General features: G+C 36.0%; 2 long non-coding RNA genes across 2 annotated transcripts; both read left to right on the top strand.

Annotated features, from left to right (window-relative positions):
• The first annotated feature begins 894 nt into the window (after positions 1 to 894).
• Positions 895 to 9,016, top strand: LOC120109606. Its single transcript, XR_005510432.1, has 3 exons — positions 895 to 1,092; positions 8,673 to 8,786; positions 8,862 to 9,016. It is a non-coding gene; the product is annotated as an uncharacterized LOC120109606 (long non-coding RNA).
• A 71-nt stretch (positions 9,017 to 9,087) lies between these two features.
• LOC120109605 lies at positions 9,088 to 11,154 on the top strand. The gene is made up of 4 exons (XR_005510431.1): positions 9,088 to 9,142; positions 9,234 to 9,339; positions 10,192 to 10,322; positions 10,459 to 11,154. It is a non-coding gene; the product is annotated as an uncharacterized LOC120109605 (long non-coding RNA).
• Positions 11,155 to 13,833: the final 2,679 nt, after the last annotated feature.

Raw genomic sequence — 13,833 nt, 5'->3', positions numbered from 1 at the left:
GCTCCTTCATGCGGTAGACCATTTTAGCTCATTGCTAACTATATTACAGATTGCCTTTTATGGTGCTCCATCATGTCCTTTTGTTAGGTGGTGATGATCAATATATATACCTTCTTCTCTCTATGTCATTCATTTAGTTGTCTAAGCAATGAAATTTTCTTCTTGGTTGACCTTGTTGGCATGACCCGTTAATTGTTCTTAGAGTTTGTTTTTGTTTTCTTTTATTTTTATTCCATTTTTTTCTTGCTGTTCATTTTAAACATTTTCTAGGAGATTGAAGAAGTTCAGAATGAACTGAGGAGACTTTCAGTGATGTTAATTTATTGGGGAGGGCTATATACCAAATTATACTAACCATTTATAGAATTGAGTTCCATTTATCGAATCGATATTTATATGTTTAGAAAGCCAGTTGGAAAAAAGATTGGACATTTTTGAATGTCTTGCAGAACTAGCTTATGATGAGCATAAGAGCTTCATGCACAATCTACTTATTACTTTTTCTGTCTAGCAGAAATCATACCATCGAAATTGTGATAAATCATTCAGTGAGCATTGAGAAGCATCTAGCATAGATTAAATGAGGTAACAATTGTAAGTGTAAAAACATACTTGGTAAGATGTACTTTCTTTTAATGTTCGTTTGTTTTTCTTTTCCATGATTCTGATTTTTCTAATCTATATCAGTTCTATCATTTCTCGTTAAATTTACCTGTTAGTTCTGGTAAATAATCTTGCACCCAGTCTTCGTATGCTGTATGTCATATATTTCTCTTGACGTGATGATATTATGAATATAGGAAGCTAGAGACTTTATTTTATAAACAAATTAAATTCAGATTTGTCTATATTTTATTTCATGTCTGCATTTATCTATGTTTCTGTTGATCTGATTATTTTTAAGCGTTGGTTATTCTTAGTTGCCAATCTTCTATCTTCTGTTAGCTAGCAGAAGATACTCTACACATTTTGGATTAGACTCACCAAACATTCTCTTATGCACTCGATTCGCGAAATTTTCCAGAAATCTTCATAGTTGAAGGTGATTCAGCAGGTGGTAGTGCAAAGCAAGGTCGTGATAGGAGATTTCAGGTGAGATTTTAGCTTTCGCATACGAGTGACGAGTAGCGTTTTCTTGTCTAGATACCTAATGAATGCATGGTTAGCAGTGATTCCGTGACCTTACTTTTCATAAATAGAAGGAAGATAGATTGAAAGGGTCCATGTTTATGTTACACACTTCTTCATTTGTCTTTCACATGGTCATGCCATCATACGCTTTACAATCATGCCACATGCATTTTTTTATGCAAAGCCTTTCAATTTTTCTAAAGTGCAATGGGTATGTAAGCGACAATGCAATAACAAACATCCTTACTACCTGTCGTTCTTTCATTTTTTGATAATAGAACAATAGTTTTATTCAAACAATATCTATTTTAAAGAAAGGAAAGATTGTAATGAACCTAACATTTTAGAATCCAGCACATACCTTAATTAGGAGTGAACCAAAGCATCCCTAATTAGTTTCCCGTGGCATTTATAACCTAACAGGCTAGGTAAAATAATTTGGGCTTGATTCATGCTTATCTATCAAACCAATTACAATGGAAAATACTATTTAAACTCCTCTAGTGACACTGAATTTTCTTACAGCTAGATCAGCCCTGGTTTCAGTAATACTCATCGATACCCCCTCTCAATCTTGAGTGTGACTGTCAAAATATACCAAGCTTGATTATAAAATTCTTCTAAGTGTTCACATCTGATAGCTTGAGTATTTTTAAACATCAACTAAAAATTTGATCTAACATAGGGTTTACAGATTTCCTTGTTGACCATGTAATCTTGAATAAAGTGTAGATCAACTTCTATATGCTTGGTTTGCTTAGATTACTGGCAATATGAATGTCTGCTTGGTTGTGAGTGATGGAATGGGCTGGGACACTGAAATACTAAGTTTCGATAGCAAGGTTTGAAGCCACATCAACTCGTAACTAGCAAGAATGGTAGCTTTATACTTTGCCTCATCACTAGGTCTAGCCACAACTATTGCTTCTTTGCTTTCAAGTGACCAAGTTCCCCTCTATGCACAACTCTTGAAGCCAGATTCTCTGATCAGATATGCGATCCAGCCCAAATCAGCATTAAATGTCCCCACATCTTGGGGTCCATGTGCGCTATTACAGAATTCCACACTCAGATGCTTGCTTTAGGATTATAGAATACAATAGACTGGTTCTATGGGAGGCAATCGAGGGGCTATGCATAAATTGACTGACCATCCCCATTTTATTAGTGATATCAGGTGTGGTAATCATTATATATATCAATCGAGCTGCCAAAGGCCGAAACTGGATGCTTGAGTGGCTTCTTCTTTATCCATTAATAGCCAAGTTTGCTTCAATTGGAGTTTCTGGGGGTTTCTACCTAAGTTCTGTATCTTGAAGCAGATTTCAAGACATTTTCTTTGTAAAGGAACCACTCCTTTTAGGATTAGGCAACCTTTATACCACAAAATTAATGAAACCAGCCCAAATCCTTAATCTCAAATCTCTTCTGAAGGAATTGCTTCACAACATCTATCTTTGCCAAATCATCTCTAGTAAGAAAAATCGACATAGACCATAATGAAAATCATACGTTTAGGTGTTTTCTTGATAAAACAGTACCAATTCCCATGTATCATTCTTGTAAAATACTTCCATTTCATCTATCATAGCCTTTGTGCAATCAGGATTTAAAAGAGCTTCTTGAAAACTTATATGAGTAGAAACAAAATAAACAAAAGAGGAAAGGATGTAGGAGAAATTGAGTCAAATGACACAAATGGCTTATAGGACATAAAGTGCAAGATCTTTCAGGCTTTCTCAGCGCAATGGCTAAGTCATCATTAGGAAGCAAGTATCAGGAAGAATGTATACCTGTACTTCGATCTCGCTTTGGATCAGGTGATTGATTGACATAAGGTCCAGATATATTGGGACTACTAAGAATATGTACCTGTACTTGGTTTGGGGAAAATCTCTCTGGCAGTGTCATAAAACATCAAGTTGCTGCTCAATGTTGGTTCCATACTATTCCAACAATAATGTGATGAGTTGAGAATTTTTTTTTCTGCCATTCTTTCATCTTGTTACCATTGGAAGATGGATTTTCGATAAGATATGCTTTCCTTTGGCTTTCAAGGAAACTTTCACAGCCTTTGCCCGCTGAAGAAATTTTTTTGCTTCCCACAATTTTATGGATGTCATTTGTGCACAAAACATATCACTCATGGAGATGCCAACCTTTGTATCATCATCATCTAACCGATTCATATTTAAAGATATTAAATACAATGGAGATTGATTAAAGGAAGTCTGAATAACAATTCATTAAGATTCAATCAGCAGCCATAAAGAACTTCGAGACTAATAGATGAAACGAAAGGTTTCAATAGTCAGCATAGGAGACAAGACATGCAAATTTCTGATCCTTCCGTCAGTGAACACATGGGATAAATCCAAAGAAAGGTTTGGAAAACCGAGGATTGAACCCATACTGGCCAAGTGTGGTATCGTATGGCACTAACTCAAGAATCAAATTTAATGAAGGAAATTGTTGGGTACATATTGCCATTTTGGTCTCCAAATTCTGATTTTGGGTTTCTCATGATGTTTTTTTTTGTAAAAGTGCTCTGTCTTTGCAAAGAAGAAGATGCGGGCATCGAGGTAATTATCCTAGTCATGGTTGAATGTGCGTGGTTGAAGTTAGGAACATGCATATTTATCACATTGATAATATGTCATACCCTATTCAAATTACATATATGACATATAGACTTTAATATTGGCATTTTAAAAGCCATCACATTACTAGAAACCATAAATTATATAGAAGGGGTTACCGATAGTTACAGCTAATGCTTCGTCTATCTTAGAAATTAACATCTAGTTATCCAACATTTAATGCATATTTTTTGAACTTGCAATATTTTCTGATATATTTATAAATAATTGATCCAATAATTGCTATCGTGTATTCAAAATAAAAATTATTATTGTAGACTAAAGTACACTATCAAACTAAAAAATACTGTATAATTAGCCAGGATATCATTTATAAAATTTTGAAATTGTAACATTTTGATATATCATAAATAATTAATTCAAAGATTAATTTTAAAGTCAAAATAATAAAAAAATATTTTAAATTGAGGGCTTTTTAGATTAGCCTATATACATATAAAATCAACATGAACGGATGTATCTTTTATGGGTTAATTTTAAATTAATTTAATTTTCAATATTAGGCTTGGTTGGAACCAAAGATTGCCGAATCAGGTTATATTGTCCGATTTAGTCCGAACCGAGTTGACTCAGTCTGTCAGACCGGGTCGATTTGCTATAAAAAACGGTTCGGGCCTCTACGGGGCCGGAACCTCAATAATACCAGCCAGAACTAGACGGTTTCGTCCGATTCGACTCGGACTCGGTGCGAAACGGTCGGTTCGCATCGAGTCAGGGGCCAATGGCCTGCTGTGGCAATAATTGCCATGCCACAACGCTCGCTGTGGCTGTGTCCTAGCATTCGGCTTTAAAAGCCGAACCCTTAAAGGGGAAGGCCTTCTTCGGCCTTCCTAAATTTATGGAACCGGTTTTCTCTTTCCAATAATACTGATTTAGGCTATTAGATGAAAGAGCCAATGCTAAATAGGGTGTGCTTCCTTTCTCCTATCTTCTTTTTTTTTAGTATCTTGAAAAAATAGTTCAAAAATTGCAAAATTTAGAGGAGATCATGCCAAACTTTTTTGATTTGGGCTTGATTTTTTTATATACTGTAGATCTATAGACGATGTATATGCTAGCATAAAAATTTTTAATTTTTGGATTATATATAATTTTTAAAAATTATAAATATATTTTAGATTTAAAAAAGATATTTTTTTAAAAAATAAAAAATATAAATTAGAAACGTGACCTCGCATATGGAGTAGAATTCATAGACGTATTAGGTTCTGAGTCTTATACTGGATCCTCTTATTTGCAGCCACAGACAGCCTATGATTCATATGGATACAGATATGGATATGGTGCATTTGAGGCATCTTTCGGTGGCTACTATTCTACACAGCTCGAAATATTTTACGGGTTGGATTTTGTGCCGGCATATTCGGATGGGCCTCTCTATGGCCGTATTATCAGCCAGAGGACATCTCTCAAAGCCAGAACTTTAGCGAGAGATCTGAGAGTGCTTATAATCAGACGCGCGTTCCTTATCGGATGAACATATAAGACTACAACGCTGCTTTGGATAGAGGGATGGGTTGATATGTCTTCTGATTATGCTGATGATCTGGATATCTACGAGAGACATCGCAACTCCATCCGATTTTAGATATCTTTATGTATGTCTGTTGGACTGTAAAAGTATGTAATTGATTGTATCTTGATTTGAAGATATTTTATATTGTTCATTTTATGATTTGTATCATTTTAAAGCAACAAGATGCATCATCTATCTTAAACTAGGATCATAGAAACATCAGAAAACATCAAAAAAATATCAAAAAAATATAAATTAGATTTAATTCATAGAAAAAGTTCGAAGAGAGGAAATTTTCAAAAAAAAAATAGGGTATGCTGGTGCGTGAACGAGCATGCCGCACGCCCAACCGGTTTGGCATCAGTTTGGTTTGGTCCAAACCAGTACTGAATTGTATCGGGCGTCGATCGGTACGACGCCCAGTACTGGTTCGGCGATCTTTAGTTGGAACTCGAGCATCTTAAATTGGTCCTTTTTTTAAAAAAAAATTTGGTAGCATGTGTAAATTAAAAGTGCAAACATGTTACCAATTTCTTTCAAATTTAATATATTTATTTTTAAAATTATTTTGCAAAATTATTTCTAAAAAACAATAATAGTCGATACAAAATATTTAGTAGGTTTGTGGAATCACCCATACCCTACATCTAATGACCTAGGGCCTCATCTAAAATGGCTAGTTGGAAGGTATTATTTGGGTTCCTTGGCTCTATATAAGTATCCAATATCTATCTAGTATATAATAGTCATGTGCATAATAGTACAGGTCCTCACACACTTGCCGTCTAAGCTGTGGATTTTTGCCAGGCTAACGATCCAATCACAAATACCAATGATCAGCCCGTGGTTAGTTCCAAATAGCTCTGTATTGGCAATGTTTCCTAGTCTACATGGGCCATGGGCCGGATGAGTTTTGATGCCATTTGTAACAACCCAGGACCTTATCCAAAAAAGCTAGCAGGATCATGGAATGCCGTACCGGCCCGTACCGGCCGGTACGTACCGGTCCGGTCCTAGACCGGTACCGGAACCACTAAAAAACCGGTATTTTTCCGATTTTTAAGCCAAACCGGCCGGTACGGGTGCGTACCGGCCGGTTCGGAGCCCGTACCGGCCGGTTCGGAGCCCGTACCGGCCGGTTCGCACCCGTACGGTTTTTTTTTAGAACCACAGCGCCTCGCGCTGTGGTTTTTGAAACCACCGGTACCGGCCGGTACGTACCGGACCGGGACCGGTACCCGTACCGGTCCGGCTTGGCCACCGGTACGCCCGACCGGTACTGATACGGCGGACCTTGAGCAGGATGATGTTATTTGAGTTCCTTGGCTCTGTATAAGTACTCGATATTTATCTAGTATATAGCCGATGCGGGACTAAGCACATGCTCACATGGTCCTCATTATTCAAAAATCTACCCGTAAAAATACTGTTTGATTGGATTAATTTTGGATTGATTGGATAATTAGATTTTTGATTTTTGGGTTTGCTCCCCAAAATCCTAACTTTCCAACCTGGATTCATGTTCTAAAGCATGAATCCTTCAAAGGACTTTTCTCTAAACAACATTTTGTACTTTCCCCCAAAATTGCCTGTACTTTTCAAAAAATATTGAAAAGTAGAGAAGTAATTCATCTTGAAGATTTGGTTTTTGAAGCTCAAATCAATGGATTTGGGGTCTAAAAGGGTTGATTTTGGGCCCTAAACCCTGTTGCCAATCTCCCTCCCTCACAAACTAGATGAAGAAGTGGACAAAAGGAAGAATTAAAACCCTTTCTTTTTGCCTCAAGAGGTGCCTATGGGTATTGCTCCTGAACTAGGGGGTTTGGGAGTGGCATAGGGGTAGTTCAGTTGGAACTGCTAGATTCCCAAGTGTTTCCGGTGGTTTAGTGCAGTTCACCTTGATTTGCCCTCAAACCCAATGGTTCTGGGCCGATCTGGGCCATGGTTCGATATGAACCCGGCTGATTGAGTGCGGTTCAGGTGGTTTTCAAAATCTTGGTCAGAAGAATTAACAAGGGGTTCTTACCAACATCTAGTAGTCTCAGTTGCTATCTTGAGAACACCTCATTCTTGCTTACAACTCAATATAAAAGTTCACATCTAAGCCTGGAACAAACCTTTTCACAGCATCAATTGCTTTAATTGAACAAGAGGGTTTAAATTACTAATGATGTACATAGGATTCACTAACCCTTCATATTAGGAAGAAATACCTACTTGAAATCCTTCCTCCTTGAGTACTATTTTTTCTTCTTCGATAAAGAAGAGCAATAAGAAAGGCTCAATAACGCCTAACATGGTCATGTAAATGGATAGCTGGACAGCAACTGTAGTAAAAATAAGAGGCAGCAAGAGGAAAGGACCAGCAAGTCCTAACGTGGCTTTGGTACCATGTAAATGTATAGCTGGACAGAACTGTAATGAGAATAAGATAGAGCAAGTGGATTGAAGAAGAAGAGAGAAAGAGGAGGAAAGAAGACGCAAAAGTAGAAAAAAGCTGGGTGGAGAGAGAGTGCTGTGTTGTAACAATCCCAAAAGGGATCCATGTGACATTAGTTCATTTAATAAAAGGGGCTGACCCCTTGATTATAAAAGAGTGGATCAAACACCTCTAATTACTGGATTGTTTGTATGTGTGACCTAACTGGTCCGGTTATGCAATTTGGGCTTGATTCGACCTTAACTATTGACCTGATTACTATGGGAAACGTACTATATAAAGTCCACCAATGACTTTGAATTATCTTACAACTAAAACAGTCCTGGATTCAATAATATTCATCAACAGTTTTAACTATCTCTAAAATATAGTGATTTTCCTATCATCCTTAAATATAGGGATTTGGGTGTCCCCAGAATTCCCGAGTTGGACGAGCTTCCCTTTAACTGGCGTTCTCTACATTAGCTTCAGAGGAATATTCTATATATAAGTTATGAAGCATTCAAATATCACTGTAATAGCTTTATGTAAAACTTAAATTTATTGAAAGCCAGCCCTAGATAGTTGGGTTAAGTCTTGGTGGTTATAGATATGGTTATGTCTTTATTCTTCACTTATTTGTTAGAGCGTTAGAGGAGACTCTACAAGCCAACATAACGGGGAGAAGTTGATACATTTTACATGTATTACTTTTTGATAGTGGATTAAAATTGCAAATGGTAAACCTTTTGGGTCACGACATTACTATGCTGCACATCAATCATTGGTTTAGAGTTGCCAACTGGTTGTTGTTACGAAAGTTTCTTGTATTGTAGTTAAAAACTTTTCATTTTTATGTTTGTTACCCTTATTTGGGAAAATTAGCCCCCTAAACTTATTTGCATTCTACATAATGAAGATTGATTTTCTGACAATGTGGCTGCAGGCTATTTTGCCCTTGAGGGGTAAGATTCTGAACATTGAAAGAAAGGACGAAGCAGCCATGTATAAAAATGAAGAAATTCAAAATCTGATTCTTGCTCTTGGACTTGGAGTGAAGGTTGCAGCATCTTAATTTCTACCGCTTGTCTGCTTTCCAGCATTTTTTAATGAACTTATTCTATACTTATTTCAGGGGGAGGATTTTAAGAAAGAAGCCCTTCGGTATCACAAGATCATCATTTTGACAGATGCTGATGTAGATGGAGCCCACATTCGAACTCTCCTGCTGACATTTTTCTTTAGATATCAGGTGGCTCATGGGTGCTGCAGTTCTCTCAGAAACCAGTAACAGTCTCATGGTTACATTTCAAACATATATGATGTTTTTCAAATGTATGATAATGTGTTTGGTGCTGCAGAAAAGCGCTTTTTGATGAAGGTTGCATTTATGTTGGTGTTCCCCCACTCTATAAGGTAAGCCTTCCTGCACTAATTTGACTTGCAACAGTAATGTAATATGCATATATTCTGGAAAAAATTCTCATAAGTCATCCATAAATATCAGGTTGAGCGTGGCAAGCATGTTCACTATTGTTATGACGATTCAGAGCTTAAAATCCTCCAGAATAGTTTTCCTGCAAATGCTTCATACAATATCCAAAGATTTAAAGGTAAAGATAAAGCATAGTAAATATTGTAATCAAAGGTGTCATAATCTAGGTGTTGCAATTCAATGTCATATAGGAACAGAGCAGCATGTCTTTTTTTTTTCTTCTTTTTTTTTTTTTAAGGCATGCTCGTAGATATGTATAATACATGCAGGAACAATTGTGCTTGTCTGTATAACCTCTAAAGGATTTTGATGTATACTGACCATTTTCACCTTTGGGTAATTTTGCAAGGAAAATATTTTCCTGTTCGCATCATGAATTAATGTATAATAGAAAGTGTTGGTTTTCATCTTCCTGGAATCTCTTGTGTGTCTCAAATTTTTCATTTTCCTGTTACAGCTTTTTTTTTTTTGTCATAATGTCTTTGTATTCTGCTGTCATTACCTTCTCAAATGGGTGTTCCAAGGGAAGAGAAGTTGTGAGTGGCCAACTTATGTTAATAGTAGGTGCACGTGCGTTGAATATCTTGAATTTGCATTATAAACTCAGAAAATATGCATTCAATGCCAATCAGTTTATTTATTTATTTATTGATAAATTTATTTTTCTTTAAAACTGTTCCTTGCCATCCTAGGTTATTGTTTTGCTTTCGCATGCATACAAGTAGTTACTTGATTTAGTGGTTGGCCATCATACTACTAAAACTCGCCAGATTCACGCTTATAACCTTCCTTGTGTTGCAAGTGCATGCACAAGTTGCTGGCACATGGGACAAGACATAACTCATTAACCACCAAGTTTTTATGCAACATGCTAGAAGCATGGAGGAGCACCTGCTATGAGTTTCTCACTTAAGCTTTTTATGGAGTGAAATGGTATTGTTGATGATGCGTTCATTTCCTTAAACATTAGGCCTAGGGGAGATGATGCCTTTACAACTCTGGGAAACCACAATGGACCCAGAGAGTAGGCTACTGAAGAAATTAGTCGTGGAAGATGCTGCGGAGGCAAATGTTGTATTCTCCTCTCTTATGGGTATCCGTGTAAGTTTAAAGACCCATAATCATAATTTTATTCTTCTCAATATTCATGTAAAAATTATTTATCCACCCTCTTATGTCACCTCTTAGCAATCTATTGGTCACCCTAGATTTTAACATAATGTTGCTTGTCTTCCAGGTTGATGGCAGGAAGGAACTGATACAGAACTCTGCAAGCATGATCAAGCTGGAGCATCTTGATATTTGAGGGCGGTCCAGGTTAAATTTTTTGACAACCGCGTAATTTACAAATGCACCAACTGACCATTTTAGTTTTTCCAATCTTAGGAAGAAGTTTTTAAAATGGCATCATTAGGTATCCTTTCGGGGCAGTGATGGAGATTCGCATTTGACTTATATCCAGAAGTCTTGCTAATGTAATTCCCTTGTGCATTTCAGATGAAATGATATATTTTGCTCCACTCGCAATTTCTTTGAGTTACATTTTTTCTGACTCACCGGACTAATACTAGGAGCCATGAAGTCACTTGGTTAGTACACTTTCACCTACTGCATGTTGAGTGTAAGGTCATAAGATTGGACTACCTCTAATTCCTTTTCTTCTGGCGCTTCTGGAAACTTGACAGTTTTGTATTTTATTTTTCTAGTTTATCATTGTAATTTCACTATAATTCTTCTGTGGAGGTAAACCAGTTTTCAGTTCTTGGTCATTCATTCACGTGACATATTCCATGTACCATCGTTATGTTTCTCGTGTTTTGGAGTTTGAGGTGTTAGTTCGATCTTGCAAAAGTCGCCAATGCCAGCAATACTTGTATTTGATCATTATGACTTTACTACTTTAAGATGTTCAAGATTGATTGTAGTAAATGCATAACATGGATGTCATGATAATAAATTGTGTTGGTTTTGCATCAATGAGAATATTAGCTGGCCCTCCATTATCAAGATTGTTTTACAACTGAAACTAGGATGCTTTGTGAAATTTGCAATTCTGCTACGAGTCCTATAGTGGAAAACAATCTTGCGACTGTCCTCTTGAAGTTACATAAGACTCGCACTGAAAAATAATTTCAAACTTAACAACATTTAAGTTCAAAGATCGCGCTTCTATTTTGGAGGATTGGAGGCTTCCAAGATGCATTCTAAGGTATTATATTAGAGTATATCCAGGCATCGATGGTTTGTTGGTGCTTCAGCATTTGCAGTCCTTGTTTCCTGCACAACTTGACTAAAGTTAGAAGAGCTCCATGTATGTTTAGCTTTATGTAATGGTTCGCTGTTTTTGTGGCATAAATATAGAATTATTTCAAGGATACCAGGCAATCAAAACTACTTGCAATTGAGAATTATAAATATGATGGATGATAATAAGTTTGTACATGCAACTACTAGTTTTGTTCGATAAGAACTATATATTTAGCAGAAATGGTAAGCTTGTACAAATATTTATAAAGTGTGATGTAGGATAATAAATGTTGTCAAATGCATAGAATATAAATGCAATAAACAATAGGAATAAGCATGGAATATTAGGTTTTAACAGCTAATGTTGATCGCCATATTTGTGTTGTTGGTTACAGGGCTGAATTTTGGTTGGATTCTATTCGATCGTATTCGTTTTTATATTTGATTGGGATCGAATTCGGATACTATTTTTTTTTAGTTCGATCAGATCCGAATATGGATTTGGATAGTTAATTCCAAAATCTTCTGGATGCGGATATACTTAATTTTTTTGGATTTGAATTCAAGCCTGGATATCCGTAAGGTAAGTAAAAAGAATTAGTTTAAGTTAAGTTATATTAGAGAATCAAGTAGGTGATTAATCAAATCTAAACTAAAAAAACAATTTAGATAACAGATGACCGTCACTTAACATAGTAACACGAATACGGAATACTTGATTCGAATAAAATTCTTCGAATTATCCCATACGCCTGGAAGGTTTAAACCTCTTATTCGTTCTTTTCATCTCTCTTTCCTTTTTGTCTTCAAGCAATTAGAGTTTTGAAGGTTCCGCCCATTTCTTAGTTGCTACCCAGCGATTGCAACTGGTAACAGCCGTGAGATGCCTTGGAGGCATTATAAATTTTGTCTACGAACAACTTTGAGCAGTATATTATTTAAAAATTTGTTATTTTTATTATTGATAAATACTTATTAAAATTATATTTTTTAATTGATTTTTTTTTATGATCATACCATTATTATTAGTTTTTATCATTGAATTTTGCTCAAATTTGATTAATATTTGAAAAAGTATCTGATTTATATCTGTATTTGGATAAGAAAATATAAATATATTTAATATCCGATTCGTATTTATATCTGTATCCATTTAGAACAAATATACATATTAATTTTGATATTCGTTGTATCCATATTCGTTGAAAAATATGAATATAAATATGAATATATCAATATCCGAACCGTATCTGGTCCGTTTGCAGCCCTAGTTGGTTAACCTTGCAGAATGATGGATAACTATCTCAATAATCACATTATTTAATTTTACATGAACTATTGCCATAGCATTTGACATCTATCTATGGTATGGATACTCCCATCTCAATGCCATTTGAATACAAATCTCATCAAGGATTGTCTTTGGGAAATGAAAATTATTTGAGCTTTATGACCTGCAAAGCTATAAATATTGGGCCCATCGCGTCCTTCAAGATCATTGAGAGTTTGCAGCCATATTAGGCCCACTTTTATCGCATTGTTTCCAGAGAAAGATTCCAAATTCCATTTGGAAAAATCAAATTACAGGTAGTAACGACTTTTTAATCATTGCGCAGTTGTCATCGACTTCTTAATCAAATTCCATTTGATCCAGAGTTCAGTCCACGAAGAGATATGGTGTTAACTTCCGCACATTTGGCGTGCAGCGTTGGATGGTCCATGGTTAAAACCGCATACTATTCAGGGGGGGTCCAGAGTCCAGTCCACGAAGGGATAACGTGTTTACTTCCGCACTTTAGGCGTGGTCCATGGTTAAAACACAAGGCCCACAAGTCTGTATAGCTCTAACAAGCGATTTAAGTTTTAAGAAAGGTGACACCTTCGAGGCATACTCTTTCACACCTATCCTCCATTTTGAGCAAAGCTAACTGCAACCCTAAGACAAGATCGATAAAAGAGAATCCTCAGCTGCAACCGACAAAGTAGCATCCACCTCTCTAGCACCCATTAAAGACTCATTTGATTCGCGGGAAAAAGTTTTTTTTCCTAAAAAGCTGATTTATGAAAAATATGATGCATAAAAAAATAATTTTGGCATATTTGGTTGACCAAAGAAAAGTGGTACATTTCAAAGCGGCTTATGTTTGCTTAGGTATCTACTTTTTAAAAAAGTTGTGTGAAATATCTATTATACCCTTAATAAAGTGAAAGACCTTATTCAAGAATTTTGATGACTTAAGTTAGTTTTAGAAAAAAAAGATTCCACTTTCTAACTAGTGGAAAAGTAGTTCTTTCATGTCACTCATGGTTTTTTTTCATGAAATTTGAAAATCTTATTCCATAGCAATGCTGCTTTTCAATCTTT

The sequence above is a fragment of the Phoenix dactylifera genome, unplaced genomic scaffold (assembly GCF_009389715.1).
Source record: "Phoenix dactylifera cultivar Barhee BC4 unplaced genomic scaffold, palm_55x_up_171113_PBpolish2nd_filt_p 002485F, whole genome shotgun sequence".
Lineage (NCBI taxonomy): Eukaryota > Viridiplantae > Streptophyta > Magnoliopsida > Arecales > Arecaceae > Phoenix > Phoenix dactylifera.
The sequence above is the reverse complement of the archived record's forward strand: the minus strand, read 5'-3'. Positions and strand labels throughout refer to the sequence as shown.